Genomic DNA, 14,260 nt, shown 5'->3' with positions numbered 1-14,260 from the left:
CAAATGGCTCCAGCCCCCACCAATTATGTGTGTGTATGGGGAGGCTGCATTTTGGTTTTATTTAGTCACTAACAGAATAGCTTTTACAAAGGATTGTTTATTTTAAAAGCTCTAATCACAAATATCCATGTTTTATTTCCCACCACAGGAGACTTAATCTTCCCTTGGGCTTCCCACATAGGCTAGTTGACTACAATATATTGCCTGCAATCCTGGCTCCAAGGTTGCCATGGCTCCCTAAACTGAGAAGAACAAACAAAATAGAAGAAAACAAACACTCCAGGTGTGCGGTAAAAGAGAAAGGAGGAGAAAGAAGTCCTTTTCCTTCTTACCAGTTTGGTTCATGATGCCCACCCTGTGGGTGAAGTATGATCTTCAACCTCTGGACACCGCAGGAAAGAATATGAGCCAGAAAAGAAGTTACAGAAAGAGAGTGACCATCTCAATTGAGCCAGTGTTAGAGAAAAAACTCAGAGGAGATTCCACCCAACATAGAAGGGGAAGAAAAGGGCTTCCATCTTTGGAAATCTGGACATGCCCAGGCAAACCCCTCTTGGCATCTCCATTAGACATAGTTTATGAATTGATAAGTATATTACATTTTTTGTATGGTAGTCATCAACAAGCACTTACTATACAGTACTCTTTCCAGAATCCCTATTTCTTGCTATGCTCAGAAATTTAAACAATAGCAGATATAGAAATATATTTTGTATTTGACTGTGGAAGACTCAGATCATATATTGTATTAATAATAATACCCAAACAGATTTATTATCAACTGTCTGTTATATGATTTGCTCCGAAGCTTACACTTTTTTCTTGTGCTTTATGACCTTGACTTTTGAACATTAAATCCAAATATTCAATCATTATTATATAGATTCATGCTCTTGACATGTAACTAGTAATTAGTCTATTATTTACACCAGAGATATTACACTGAGGCCTTCCAGCCACAAGATGATGTGAACTTCTAAGTTTAACAAAATAAATAAAAATATGACATAAATAATATTTATTTTTGGTTTTCTAAGTCAATATGGACCTGCCTCCATCTGTTTCTTTTTTGAGTTTAATACCACTAATCTACTTTATTGCATTAAATCTATCGAGATTTAAAAGGATGGAATCCTTTCTAATTAACCTTACTTTTTAATAAGATTATGCTGCAGATTGATATTGACAGTTCATTTTATATTCTTTATTTAGAGTTTAAGGAAGCACTTAATAACTTAACATAAGTTGTCAAAGCATATGCTATTCTGGAAAGTCAAAATGTGGACTATAATTACAACCTTTTAAAAATTCAAAGTACTAAATTAGGAAAAAATCTAAATGATTATATATGCTATTGAGTAGCTATTAATCCCATTCAAGAAAAATAGACAATTAAAATTACTTATTTTATTTCATGGTATTTGGTATACCTTTATTAATGAAAGAGGGGAAACTTTCCAATGACAGAATTTGTTATCAAGGAAGAAATATTATAGTAAACAGGAAAATATCTTAGGGCATAAGAAAAGAAAGTTTATAGTAATAATGATCTTGGCATTTAAAAGGATAATTATACTATGAATAAAGGGGTAAAGATGTCCCTGGTTAGGAGACTTCAAAACTATAGTTGCTACTTTCCTTGTAACAGTCTTTTAAGGTAGGTATTAAAAACATAACTGTTACCTTTCTTTGTATCTACAATCACCTCTGAGATCCAACACAATATCCAACAATAGTAGAGTCTGGTCTCAGGTTCATATTATCTCCACTCAAACACTATTGTGATTCTTAACATTCTCTACAAAGACCTCATCATGGCATGGAGGTTGCTCAAAGTTATCCAAAGTAATGCCACTGGCACACATGAAGGTCCAAGACAATACATGATAGATACTAAAAATGGTCCAGGCATCCTTATAGGTAATTGTTTGTTTGTTTTTTACAGTTTCATTAGGCATTTCTCCTAGGTATTTGGAAATCGAGTTGTGAAGACATTAAACATCTATTATTTCAATAAGCTATGATAACACAATACTTCAGATAGAGTGACTATAGAAGAAGAAATATGGTAGTTGAAGGGCTCCAGAAACTAATTTTCCATAGTGATGAAGACTGGAGAATGAGTTTTGTAAAGCTTGTTAGTGGATGTGTGAGTGGGTGGGGGGGGAGGTTGGGGGAGATTATTTTCTCTGCTTTTCAGTTAGTTGCTTCAGTGACAGAAAGTAAAAGGTAGATTATACAGATAATCAGGTAATAATATGTTAATCAAATGTAAAGGGTTTTCAAGGCCTTTCACCTCTTTGTGAAGTGGGAAGGAGTTCTCTGATTGAAATCAAAGGGCATCTGGCCCTGGTCTGGATGAAAGTTGGCTATACTCCTGTTTTGTTTGTTGGTTATCCTTTGTTCTAAAAGATGACCAATGACATCAGGAAGGTGATGTCTTGGCTTGCAAGCGAATTGGATTTAAGTGAGGCAGAGCTATGCAAAATCATCAGCCTCACTTGTCTCTTCCAGTCATTGGAGTACAGTGGAAAGATGTACGTCAAGATGACTGGTGATGCCTAATCCCTCACCCTCATCCCCCTACATTCCTGTAAGTTTTTAGAAAACAACCTGCTAAGCTCTGGAGATAGACAAATAGCTTGAGAGTTTGATGCATTTGAGGTAAGAAACATTTTCCATGCAGACACCAACAAAAAGATACAAGAAGTAGTTACAATGAGTTGCTTGCAGTAGAAGATAGATCTGCCTTGATTCAAGAGAGAAATACGCTTGGTAGTTGGGAGTTGAGCAGTGGAGAGAAACAGACTCAGGAATTTCAAATGTGTGGCTTGCCTAGTAAAGACGATACTCAGGGAAAGAAGCATGAAGACTCCACGAGTAGCTACTTGTGTCTACTGGATAACTACTAAATCTCCACTTTCCATTTGCAGTTCTACTTGTTTTAAACTCCAAGGAACTTGATGCCTCTTCCAGGATAAGCTGGTCACTTGAAATCTCATCATTATATCACCAACTCAGCTTTGGATATTCAACACTTTCCCAATTCCCTCAGCCTCTTTTCCTCTCTTTTTGAAGGGCTGGAGGGTAGAGTACCAAACTCCTCCCAAAGCTTTCCTTTACAGAGATTTAGATCTGAACTCTCCACTTTCCATCTGCAGTACTTCTTGGTTTGAACTCCAAGGAACATGATGCCACCACAGTGGATACCCTTGTTTCCCTCATCAACCACCTTCTCCAGTTTTCCTTTGTATGTTGTCTTCCTCCATTGGATTATAAGCTCCTTGAAGGCAGAGACCATCTTTCTTTTTCTTATTTTGTATTACCAGTGCTTAGCACAGTGCTTGGCACATGGTAGGCACGTAATAAATGTACACCGTAGTCTACTATATAGTATTGTACTTTTAAAATGTTAAGTAGTCATTGCATTGATTTAGCTTTTATTTCTTGGTCATATCACATGGCTTTGAATAAACTTAACTTTTTTCTGTAGCATTTAAAATTGGCCTAGAAAGGCTTTTGTGAATCATTTATCTTGATTAGCCTTAAGTTGATTTCATAAGAAGGGGATATTTTCTTACAATAAAAATGCTTCTATCATAAACTAGACTAGCACTTGGGGCTTGACCCACAGTTTAAAAAGTACTGAAGGGGTTGTGAGTGGAAAAAAGTTTAAGAAGCCCTGAACTAGACAACTCTCAATAAATGCATCTTAAAATACAAAAAAAGAAGCAAAGATTTATACGATCATAAATTGCCATCATAGTTTATTTACTAAAAATTTATGTTAACTTTGATATAATAATACATTTTTATTTGTTTATGTCTCTATAGCCCTTAAATTTGTTTTATATTTTCTAGATGTGGTTGATTTTATTGCTATGGCTGCTTACATAGTCAATAATCAATAGTCATCATTTCCCACATGGCTGATTAGCTGGATTTCATGATCTCCAGAAACTCATCACTGTGCAAGATAAAATCAGTTCTGAAACTCATGCCTTCTCAGTACCCCTAACATTAAGGTTCATCACTTCATGTAAGTTTTTTTTTTCGTATTTCTTCATAGTTGAAATTCCTTATCATTTAATAATATTGTAATAATATCAGTAATAATTTTTAAATTAGTAGTTATATAATAGTATTATATTTTATGTTATATATAGTATAATATAAAATGTTATATTGTTGTATAGTATTGCTTTGGTTCTTGGTTCTACTCACCCACCCCACCCCCAGTCCATTTGAAATTGTCAGAGAAATCAAAAAGCAGATAATAGAAGTAATGAGGTGTCAATGTTAGTATTAACACCAGTTGATCATTTTATGAAGTATGGGGGAAGGAGGGTGGGGAATAAATATTTATATAGTGCCAACTATTACCAGGTACTGCTTTAAGTGCTTCATTTTACAAACAGTATCTCACTTGATCTTCACAAAAACTGACCAAGTTAAGTGCTATTATTATTCCCATTTATTATCTCTATTTATTTTATAGTTAAAGAAACCAAGGGAAATAGAGGTTAAGTGACTCAACCAAAGTCACATAAGTAGTGTCTTAGGCTGTATTTAAACTCTGGTTATGCTGATTCCAGGCCTAGCATTCTATTCATTGTGCCACCACCTGCCTCTGTATGAACACCTTCCTTGAGGTATCTGGTGGAGCAGTGGATAGAGCAGGGGGACTGGTTCTGGGAGCCTTGAGGGAGTCAAACTGGCAATCTATTGCAGTAGTCCAGAAGAGAGGTGCTGTGGGCTATATGTCCCATAGGTACCTCAAATTCAACATGTCCCAAACAGAATTTATTGTCTTCTCCCCTCCCCAAGGTCTCCCTTTTCCCCAACTTCCTTATTGCAATCAAAGGTAAAACAATCTTTCCTGTCATTTGGTGGTATCCTTGATGCCTCAACCTCACATGTCCAATCTATTGCCAAGTCTCATACCAAACTGCTGAGTGAATAGAAAGAATATGGGAGGGATGTTATGAAAGTAGAAAGAGCAAGATTTACTAAAGTGGAGAGAAGTTTGTGAAATGGAGACTACAACATCTCATGCTTGGACTAATGCAGCAGCCTCCTTTTGATCTCCCTGATTTAAGTCTCTCCTGACTCTTGCAAATCCTATACTCAACTAAAAAAATTAATCTTCCTAAAGCACAGATCCTACCATCTAATGCCCTTACCACCCCACCCCCCACAAAAAACTCCAATTGATCCCTGTTACTTCAGGATTAAATATAAAATTCTATGTTGGGTTTTTAAAGCCTTTCATGAACTGGGCCCTTCCTACCTGTCCAGTTATTTCGTACTTTACTACCCTCCACATACCCTATGATACAAAATACCTCTTTTCCTGTTACTTGACATACAATTTTCTGACTTCTGACTTTTTGCTGGCTGTCTCCTATGCCTGGAATTCTCTCCTTCTTTTCTTCTTCTTGTCTTTCTTCAAGACTCAGTTCAAATCCCTCCTTTTGCAGGAGGCTTTTCCTAGTCCCCTTGATACCTCCTTAGTGCTTTACCTCTGAAATTACTTCCTATTTACTCTGTGTTTATGCTAGATACGCATGATTGTTCTTATGTTTTCTCCTCTATTCAATTGTGAAAGCAGGAACTTTGTTTTTGCCTTTATTTGTATCATCAGTGCTTAGCACAGTGCCTGACATATATTTAGTATTTAATAAATACATGTTCATTTACTGATTAAAGAAAAAGTGAGGGCAGTGGAATGGTGGTGGAGGGGGGGGATGAGAAGCCTAGAAAGAGGTTATCAGATTGTCAATGTTTCACAAGTTCCAATGCTGGTAAGTATATCATAAGGCTGACTACTTCTGGTGAGACAACTACTAGAGAAAAATGATGTGCAAACAATGTGCAAAACAAAATTATCTGCTAGAGGACAGTCAGATTGTTTTAACTTTACCTTAGATTACTTGGGCCATTCAGACTCTGCTGATATGGCTCTATTGATTGTGTGCAATCAGCAGACATGGTCATACTCATACCATTGGCAAGGTTGATTAGATTTGTGAATCTAATGGATATGTGCTTTTGGTGTTTTTGTTCTACCACTGATAAATATCTTTGCAGAATTCCTAAGCATTAGATTCTAGAATGCCTTAAGGCATTTCTGATCCATCCTGAAATTTACTAATGGGGAAGGGGTAACAGTGTTTCCTAATCCAATCTGTGCTGCACTCTGGGGAAAAATGCCTAAATTCTTTACCATGGACCAGTCAGTCTTCTGTAGCTTCATCATTATAAGATTCAATTGTTTAGGGGTAAGGAGGGAAAAAAAGGAAGCTGTGGAATGCAAGAAGAAGCACACAGGAATAAAAAGGAGAAGGTTGAGCCAGTCTTTTAGGCTTATAAGTTTGAAATAGGGATCACTGGTAGTAAAAGTTTTACAAACCAGCAAAAATATTTTGTTGACTAGCAATTAGAGAAACAATTATCCTAGAACCTCAATTAGGTAACTGGAAGACTTAAGAAGGTTTAAAATCATAGATTTAAAGCTGGAAACTGACCTTAGAGTCCATCACTCTTATTTTGCAGATAAGGAAATTGAGGCCACTCTAGGTTAAGTGACTTATTTAGGGTCACAGAACACGTAAGTGTCTAAGGCAGAAATCAAATACAAGCTTCTTGATTCCAAATCCAGCACTCTATCTCAAACACCTTTATGCCTCATCAGAACTTTCTTAATTACCCATGTTGATCCATACTTGTCTTTGGCTTTGGTTGGTTAAAGTTAGTCTCTTGGGTTCCTGTGATCAACTTCAAGTCAAGCAGCTCCAGAATTTCTCACATGGAGGTTTGTGGCAGCCAAAATTCAGAGCTTCCTGATAAAAGAAAAATACTGCAAGTAACCAGAAAGAACATAAGTATCAAGGAACCATAGTCTGGATCATACAAGATTTAGCGGCCACAACTGAAAGGAGCAGAAAGATTGGAATATGATACAGCAAAAGATATATTCAAAGGTAACATTCATCAAAACTCAGTATAATCCTAAGGAGAAAAATAGACTTTCACTGAAATAGAGGATTTTTAAATATTTCCTAATGAAAAGATCAGAGCTACATAGAAACTTTGAAATACAAACACAGGAGTCAATGAAGCATAAAAAATGTTAATATGAATGAGCAATCAAAGAGACTAAATGAAGATGAACATTTTAAAAAAGAAAGAGATAATTCATGTTTCTCCTTAGAGAAACAGATAATGGTGATAAAGGGAATGTAAAAAGGCAGAGGAACTGGGAATGTTTTTAAAAAGTTTTGATGGTCGTAACAGAAGAGAACAGGGAAATGCACATACTAAGGAACAAAAATGGAGAGGAAGGAGAAGAGAAATTATCTTATAGATTTCTCAAGGAGTTTAGCCAGTAAATGGAGGAGAAATAGGATGAAAGCCAGTGAGGATGGTTAGATCAAGTGAATGTTTTTTAAAGATAGGGGAAACCTGGTTGTGTTTTAGGTAGCAGGGAATGAACCAGTAGACTGATTGAAGATTAGAGAGTGAGGATGATAGATAAGGCAATCTGCTGGAGAAAATGGGAGGGGTAATCAAAAGTACATTCAGATAAGTTTATCTTCACAAGAAGGGCCAAATCTTCACATGAAACAGGAGTGAAGGAGGACATGATGGGGAAAGACATCAGAGTGATTCAAGATGAGTAGTACAGGGGAAGAAGGAGTTCTCAGTAAACAACCTCTTTTCTTTGCATGAAGTACGACCCAAAGTCTTCAGCTGAGAAGGTAGAGCAGGGGTTTTACTGAGGGGCAAGACATCTAGAATAGCTGCCATGGTGAATGCAATAGTGAATCAGTTAAAGTGGTATAAAAGGATTGCTTTGCTGCAATGACAGTTCAGTTGAGATTGTGTTACATAAATCTGTAGCGGACCCAGGCAATGTAGTTTTGTGGTTTTGGTTCAACAGTTCAGCAACATGTGATGAGCACAATCTGCGAATGTTAGGAGTAATCAAAGTTTGAAATTTAGCAAGCCATGATTGGCAATAGCATAAAAGGGCAAAAAGAGGAGTATATAGAACAGTGTAGAGTTGAAGTGATCCCTTAGGGAGATGATATTTTTATTGCTCCTTGGGAAAGGTTATTACATAGAGTGAACTCTGAATGAATCCACAGCTAGTATGTTAGCATAAGGTCTTTAAAGCCAAAGAATTTTTTCTCTTACAGCATCTGGGATTTCCTCAATTGCCCTTTTGTGTGAACTTTTATTTGTTCATTTGGCTGTTTCACAATGAATGTGAAACCTTTCTAGTCTGTGTCTATCTGTGGATGAATAGGAAACCCTTGGCTTCTGGATTGTGTTTGTCTGTGGATAGTAGGAAAGAATGGGCCAGTTTTCAAGGGGTGCCAACCCTTAATGAAAGCAGATTGCAAAGTAGACTAATCAATCAATCCACAAGCATTTTATTAAACATTATGTGTTAGACTATGTGCTAAGGATGCAAAGAAAAAAACAGTTCCTGTATGATAGTGTGGTCTCCTGCATTGTATGTATATTTTAGCATGTCCTAAATCAAAGACTTCAGGAGAAGATCATAAATCAGTTTGTGATAACAAACTTTAAGTTGGGCTTAATTAAATAGTATTATCTCTGAGTGATCAAATCATGAGTTCATTAAACAAGAAATAGCATTTCATCTGTGCCCTATTCTAAGTCTGAACTCTTCTTTTCATAGACAAAAGAAAGACTAGTTTACGGACTTGCTCAAATTTCCACAAACCTCAGAACATATGTTATTCACAAGTGGCAAGAATTATGTCAGGTACCTGGTAATTCTTAATAGAAATTATTTGGATAACACCTTATACTTATTAAAAATTTATGTTATAATGTTAGCTTTTGGCATATTTGTTCCCTGCAAGTAATATACACTGCATTTTTATAAATACTCTTGGTGAAGATTAAAAATTGTACAGAAGGGGATTAATTCTTATTAGCCTCCTAGATGCTATAGATCATAAAATATAACTCAGCCTGACAAAGAGACCAAGGATTAAGAGAAAGCATAATGTTAGTTTTGCACCTGGAAATAGGAACATTTTGCGTTTTCCTTCTTAAAAGGAACAAAAGAAAGATGTTTTAAAATGATAGCCATGTTTTACAAAGAATGTATTATTTTAATAGAGAGAACCATTGATCATGGATTTGTATTACAGTTGGCTCACTACACTTTTAAAATTGGCATGCATTGGAGCACTTAAAATTTATATCTTCATTTGCTCCATTCATTTAGTAGGTCAAATCATCATTACATTTCATTGGTATGGTGGATTTTAATTTATTTAACTTTTTAATCTTTCATCACTTTTTCATGTAAGAGGATTTAGAGTATATTCAGGATTTGTATAAATCTTTGTGCAATAAATTTATTCTTTTAACAGTTTTATTCTTTAGTCAGAAATTCATTTAAATGGATTCCACTATATATTATATCCACTTCCCATGCAGCTTTAGGTCAGGCTATAATTGATGTAAAAGCAATGAGGTATTAAAAGAGATAGGAAAGATCTGAAATTGGAAAGAATTCAAAAAGTGTGCCATTGTGAGGTCATTACACTCCTCAGATAAGGTAGGGAAGGTAAAATAATAAAACATTTTGATCTAAATCCTTGAATGTTTTAATTCTTGACAAAATCAGAAACATTTGCCCACACACGTGTCTTTAAAAGAAAATTAATTGTGCCAGTGCCTCAACACAGACCCTACCATGGCTCTATGGAGATACATTCCTTGCCCTGTATATACATGTGACTTAATGGCAGAGACTTCTCTCTTCCTCAAACAAATTCATTAATTGACATCCAAGTGATAAACATTAACATGATAAATTCAGTAGTTAATAGAAAAAAACAGGGCACGGTATATTATGTCATATTTTCATGAAACAGACAAAAATTCATAGGAGTACATTATAATTGGTGATAGAAAACAGTAAGGAGAGCTTCCTTACTCAGTGAATAGGCAAAGATATCTTTTTCTTTTGTGTACATTTCTGAAGTTATATATGACCTTGAGAAAATTCCCTTTATGTGAAAAGGAACTGATGTTTTTTTCAATCTGTGTCACACAAGAGAGTTGGGGAACTCCAAAGATATTTCTAGATTTGTGAGAAAAAAAAAAGTTTTTTGTGTTTTTGTTTTTTTGTTAAAGAAACACAAAGTGAAAAATTAGTACAAACTAATAGTATCTACTCTAAGAAGTTTGAATAGAATAGCATGACAATTTTACAGTACTACTTGCATGATATTATTTCACATTTATAGAGAATCAGCGGCAAAGAAATGAAGATATTTCTGTTCCAATACCACAAAAAGAGGCAATGGCTGAATTAAGGAGTGATTTTGTATGCTATTGTGTTCATATAATCTAAAATAATCCTTTCCCTTTACTTCATATGATTAGAGAGAAAATTGACTCATAAGCTTAGGGTCATGTTTATGTTAAATGTAGACAAGACAAAACAGTCTAGACAATTTACCAACCCTGTCTAAAATAAGTGAATCTGTGAAGTTAGGACACAATAATTGATAATATTGATATACTGATTGATAAAATTGATCATAAAAAGATGTTAATTGTAAAGTGCTTAGAATAGTGCCTGGTAAATAGTAAGTGTTATTTATTATTACTATTATTAATTTCAGAACATTTACTTTTGATTATTTTGTGGTTATTTTTCATTTCTTGTTGTGGTCATTGTGTATATTTCCCTCCTACCCCTTCCCCACCCTTTCACCTCACCTTTGCTTACTTCTTTTTGCTTTGGTTCAGTTTATGTTAAGTCTTTCTATGCTTCTCTATATTCATCATCTTCATCATTTCTTATAACACAGTAATATTCCACTACATTCATGTATTATATTTGTTCAGCCATTCCTATATCTGAAAACAAAGGTTTTCAGTTTTTTGCTACCAGAAAAAAAGTACTGCTATAAATATTTTCGATGTACATGTATCCTTTCTTTTTGGTCAATGACCTCCTTGAGGTATACACCAAATAGCAGAATCTCTGGGTTAAAGGGCATAGACATTTTAGTTGCTTTATTTGTATAATTCAAAATTGTTTTCCAGAATGATTGTCCCAATCCACCAAAAATATATATTAATGTGCCCCTTTTTTCCATAATCCCTTCAACATTGACTATTCTCATCTTTTGTCATCTTTGCCAATTTGCTAGGTGTGAAGTGAAACTTCAGGATTGTTTTGATTTGCATTTCTCCTATTAATGACTTGGACCATTCTTTTATGTGGTTGTTAATGGTTTGCAATTCTTTTTCTGAGAATTGTTTGTTCATGTATATTTGAACAATTCTTGATTGAGGAACAACTTTTGGTCATATGTTTCTGTCAGTTGTTTGCATATCTTAGGTAGTATATACCCTTATCAGAAATATTTGATAGGAAGATGTTTCCCCCATTATTTGACCACTTCTGTTCTTATACTAGACTCATCAATTTTGTTAGGGCTTAAACTTTCTAATGTCACTCAATCAAAATTGTCTATTTTATCTTTTGTAATTACCTCTACTCCTGCTGGTTTAACAAATATTTCCTACCATAACGAAAAATATATCACCTTATATTCTAATTTTTAATAGTATGATCTTTGACTTAAAAGGTGACACATTTTATTGTGAGGTGTCATTTAAGATGTTTGTCTAAGCCTAATTTCTGCCAGACTGCTTTCTAACTTCCTTAGCAGTACTGATAATACATCTTCACTTTTCATCTGCTGCTATGTCTAGTTTCAACTACCAGAACAAGAAGCTTCCTCTGGGGATAAGCTCATCACTTCTAATCTCATTGCTAGGAGGCTAGCTCAAGCCTTGACACCACCTTACTCAGCCTCCTCTCCCCTCTGATTGGAGGATAGAGGATGTAGTACCAATCTCCTCCCAAAGCATTTCTTTAAAGAGGAGAAAAATTAAACTTTCGGTTCACTCCACTTTGCATCTGATGCTATGCTAGGTTTTACCTCCACAGAACAAGATACTCTCTGGAATCTTTCCCTTCTTTCTAGATCCCCCACTTGCTTCCGGCATCCTTTTGTGTGCTTTCTTCCCCCATCAGATTGTAAGGTCCTTGAGGGCACCGGCCATGTTTATTTTTCTTATTTGCAGCCCCAGTGCGTCACACAGTGCCTGGCACATAGTAGGTACTTAATGAATGTTTATTGAATCAAATTAAACCTATGTTTATATTGATAATTCACACAAATGAGAGTAGAGAAGGTTGTTAATTCACAGAAGGCATTATATTCTACAGCCATATATGTATATATACATATACATATATACACACACGTGTGTATGTATATATACATATACATATACACACGTGTATATACATATACATATATACACACACGTGTGTATGTATATATACATAAATATATACACACACAATATCTCTCTGTATATGAGAGACTGAGAGAGTGAGAGAGTGAGAGAGAGAGAGAGAGAGAGAGAGAAAGAGAGAAAGAGAGTATCCCCTTACCAACCCACATTGGGAAACACTGGCTAAAGGAAAATCATCTTTATGTGGTCGGTGGGGCAGAACTCTTCATATTTGCCACTTAAAAAGGGACTAAGAATGATCTCTACTAGGGGCCTGGCCTCTAAATGATTCCATTGACTTTGTAAAAAGTAATATTTCTAAAGATCTGCATGGTTTAGTGGAGTTCTACTGTTGGGAGAAAATCGCATTTGCCCAATTGGACCACACCCTCAACAACCACTATGCTAGGTTCCTATCAGGCTCTTGTTTAGACTTCAGCAGCCTCCCAAATTTCTTACTGGTAAAAGTTCACTTCTTTCCCCCCTCTCCATAGAGGTCTATACAAAAGAGGTATGTATATACAAATACATATATGTATATATGCACATACATGATAATCTTGAGAGGGTGATAAATATGGATTGAGTGGACCTCAGAGGAGGAGAGGTTACTGAAAAATGGATGCAGAGGGAGTATCTGGGAGTGGCAACGGAGAAGTGACAAGAGCAAGGAGTATTCTAACTTCTCTACCATGACCAGTGAGTTTGAGGACATGGGCAAAAGTCCAGTGTTTCCAAACCACCAAATGGTGGTCAGGAAAACTTTGTTATTAGGAGAGATCTAGGTCTCATTGAATAAAGGATGAAAGGGATGAGAGGTTAAAAGTTTTAAGATCAAAGCAAGCTTTTAACTATGGAGAAATACATTCCAGAGAGCACAGTGGAAGGGGTGGGTAGAGTTTGAGTTAGGTGTTGGGAGAGTAGTGATTTGGGTTGAGGGAATGGGAACAAGGGAGCAGGTAGTAAGTGATGGAGAACGGAGTTTATATGAAAACCAGGGGTACAGAATCACTGGGATGGGGAATATGCTAATCATTGAAGAATAAATTCCAGAAGATCCGCATCATCTCTAGGTGGCTAAGACAGTAAGGACATTTTAACCCTGACCAAGCCTGAGACCTCCCTTAAAACCTCCAGCATACTTGAATATAAATGACTCTTGGACACCAGCAGCCTGGTATGATCATACCAGGAAACCTCCACTAGATCCACTGAGATTCTTCAGCTTCTATGTGGTATTTGTGAGAGTAGATTACTGAAGAAATAAGCATTATGAGCTTTCAGGATCTAGTACCTTTGTGGGACTTATGATAACCCTCTATGATTGTGAGTAGGAACAAAAGGAAGCGCTTGGAGTTTCTCAAGACACCCTAGAAAGTTAACACTAAACAATGAGTCCTGGAAAGGTTAAAGCTATTTCCTTCCCATAAGTATAGATCACTACATTAGCTCTCTCTGCAATAAATCTGTGTGACTGGTATAAAGGTAGATGACACCTGGTTGTATACAGTGCACCCCAGGGAGCTAAATCAAGTTGTCATACCAACTTCAGAGGCTATTCCTGTTTTCATCAATATGGTGGACTATGTAGGCCAGGTGCCAGGTGACTGTCATGGGGCTGTCAACATGAATAAAGTCTCATTCTATATTTCTATGGCTGAGACTAGTAAGGAGCAGTTCATTCCTTGAAAGGAGTCCAGCATACTTTCATCATACTTCCCCAGAGCTACCTGATCTCTCCTTCATACTACCATAGATTAGTAGTCAAACATCTCAAAGAGGCAACATTTTCAGAGTACACTGATGCCCACAAATATATTAACAATGAAATGTTGACAACATTAGACAAGGCCATGGTGGCAGAGGCCCTAGATTTTACAGTGACATA

The sequence above is a fragment of the Vombatus ursinus genome, unplaced genomic scaffold (genome assembly GCF_900497805.2).
Source record: "Vombatus ursinus unplaced genomic scaffold, bare-nosed wombat genome assembly UNPS02014924.1, whole genome shotgun sequence".
Taxonomy (NCBI): domain Eukaryota; kingdom Metazoa; phylum Chordata; class Mammalia; order Diprotodontia; family Vombatidae; genus Vombatus; species Vombatus ursinus.
This window is presented reverse-complemented; position numbering follows the sequence as displayed.